Source organism: Hylobates moloch, unplaced genomic scaffold, assembly GCF_009828535.3.
Source record: "Hylobates moloch isolate HMO894 unplaced genomic scaffold, HMol_V3 SCAFFOLD_5, whole genome shotgun sequence".
Lineage (NCBI taxonomy): Eukaryota > Metazoa > Chordata > Mammalia > Primates > Hylobatidae > Hylobates > Hylobates moloch.
Window position 1 is genome coordinate 50,901,444 of NW_026652280.1, and position 2,858 is coordinate 50,904,301.

Below are 2,858 nucleotides of genomic sequence, written 5' to 3' on the forward strand. Positions count from 1 at the left end.
CATATCCTTTGCCCATTTTTTGATGGAGTTGTTTGCTTTTTTCTTGTAAATTTGTTTAAGTTCTTTATAGTTCTGGATATTAGCCCTTTATCAGATGAATAGATTGCAGAAAGTTTCTCCCATTCTGTAGGTTGCCTATTCACTTTGATGATAGTTTCTTTTGCTGTGCAGAAGCTCTTTAGCTTAATTAGATCCCATTTGTCAATTTTGGCTTTTGTTGCCATTGCTTTTGGTGTTTTAGACATCAAGTCTTTGCCCATGCCCATGTCCTGAATGGTATTGGCCAGGCTTTCTTCTCGGATCTTTATGGTCCTAGGTTTATGTTTATTTAAGTCTCTGATCCATCTTGAGTCGATTTTTGTATAAGGTGTAAGGAAGGGGTACAGTTTCAGTTTTCTGCATATGGCTAGCCAGTTTTCCCAACACCACTTATTAAATGGGGAATCAATTAATTTGATTCGTTAGGACCAGATTCCTTATATTTTTGGTGGCATGATTCTGTGAAATGGTTGGTAATTTTTTAATTAGTCCTGTTTTATGGGACCTTAATATCCTGCCAAGTGTACTGAGCTTTATATTGCTATTTCTTACTCTTTCATAGCCATGGCTACTTTCTTTTTCTTTTCTTTTTTTTTTTTTTACACTCCAATGCCAATTTATTTTCAAAAAGGGCTCTGTGTTATCCTATAGTTTGCCTTTTTTTGTACAATTGCACAAACTTTGAAAGTTACATAAGTTGTAATGATCTAATATTATTAATAGCTATCCAAAAACCACTTTCCCTCCCTCTCAACAACCATCCAGGGGGAAGTAAAAGTCCTGAAAAGAGACCAGTTCAACATGGCCTCTACCCTGGCAGAAACAAAAAGCGAAAAGAGAAGAAAACAGAAATTAACTAAGAGGTGTTGCCAGTGTCTCTCAGGAGTGGAGCCCTGGCTGTCGCCAGGGGTCATGAAAGGCAGAGCCTGCAGCATGTAGTACGGCAGCCGGGAGACCTTGCAGCCTTATCTTCCTCACCCCTGCACATCCACATCCCAACTTAGGTGTCATGGAAATCCTTCAGCAGGGTTCTCCTCCACTGCTCAGTTATATGCATCTGGTTCTCCAAGTCCCCTCTGTCATAGCAGTCTGCATGCTCCACTTTCCATGAGAGGTTTTCAATCTCAGCCTCCCGCTCAGCCTGCTGGTATTCAAACAGCTTCTTCCTGGGTCCAGACTCCATGTAATATGCATATGGGTTGATATATTGCAGGGTGTATCAACACTTGGCCAGGAGCTTGGCTGCATTCTGTAGGTACTGCCAGTCAATCCATGTCCCCAGATTGTTCATGACCCTCTCCTGAATATTCTCGTGAATCCGCTGGTATGTCTGTGCCTCTAGCTGCAAGCTTTTGTTGTGGTTTTCCCACCTCTCAAAGTAGAATAAGTACTTCTTGAGGGCTTCCCTCGCCTGGGCTTGTTGGCGCTGGTTCACAATGTCAGGATTCTCCTTGTAAGTACTGCACTCATATTATTCACTGCCATGTGCCTTCCAATCTCCTAGATATGTCCAGCAGAAGTCGTGTTTACATTTGGAGCATTGCATGTGATTGCAGCCTCCATTCTTCTCAATGCAGATGTTGCATTTGGGACAGTCTTTAGTGTGAGCACTAATGTAGTCGGCTGTTTCAGAGTCGTCTGCACACTTCATGAGCCGTTTTCGGATTGTGACGCAGTCTGTGGGTGAGTGATATATTTGATGACACTTGAAACAGAAGACCTCGTTGCACCTATTGCACTATACGTGGTGAGCTCTAGCCTCCTGTACCCGAATAACCATGAGGCAGTCTGCACCACGGCACAGCTGGAGCTAGTAATGACTCTTCACATAGTCCCTGAAGAGGTAACACCTGTATTTCTCTCTCAATTCTTCATTGGGAAACAATGGATACACAAAGTCCTCTGGTGTATGAAGTGGGACAGTCCTGAGCCATGCAAGAGACTCCCACGCCCACACCATCCTTAATGAGAACTGAGCAGTGCTGCTCCCAGCAGCTGCAGCAAAACTGGTGCTGACAGACCAGGGAGAGTAGGTTTTTCTTTCCCGCAAACTGCATACACACTGCACAGTGGTGAGGGGGATGAGATGCGGGAACATGTTTTGATGGATTAGGCTGAATTCGAGCCTCAACGAGCAGTTGAGCAGAATTGGACTTGTGTCTGTCCAATCTCTCTGAAACTTGCCAGTGGAAATTAACTAATATAAGTTTAGCAACTGAATGAGATAACTTTAGGACAGAGGCTAAGATGGTCATGTGCTCATTCAGGGCACCCTCAGATTTCTTGTAGGTCAGGTAAGTGAACTGGTACTCCTCAGGATCAAAGGCATCAGCCCCCTGCTGCTCCACATCTCTGGGTACTCCCAGGTAATAGTCCTCTATGTCCCCAGGGTCTTTATCCTCTTCTTCTTCCTCTTCCTCACAATTTGAGTCATAGTGCCTTTCACTGCTGTCAGACACCTGGCTATTCATTTCCACGGACATTTTAGCATCCAGCCAAGTTGCAGAAAAGCAGTTGCTTTTTCCCCCTCCCCCAAAAACTACTGCTTTCTCAAGTGCATTAGTATTTTTGTTTTCTGTAATTCTTAGAGATCTCTCAGGCAGATGTCACCCAAATACTCTATGTAATATGATTTCCATCTGGAGCTGTGGCTCCGCGGCCGCTGAGCCCGGGTGAGCCAGACCGAGTCAGGCTGGGCCAGAGGGATCTGATTGGGGCCCAGCTGCAGCAGAGGCAGAGGTGACTGGCCAACGTCGGTCCAGCCATGGCCACTTTCAATAGGTTTAGAATATAGTGCATACATATTGAGTGCATACATA

The 2,858-nt window shown here is 44.6% G+C and overlaps 1 pseudogene; it reads right to left on the minus strand.

Moving 5' to 3' along the window:
* Positions 1–966: 966 nt before the first annotated feature.
* On the minus strand, positions 967–2,522 carry LOC116468100 (E3 ubiquitin-protein ligase ARIH2-like; annotated as a pseudogene).
* Between the last annotated feature and the right edge of the window lie 336 nt (positions 2,523–2,858).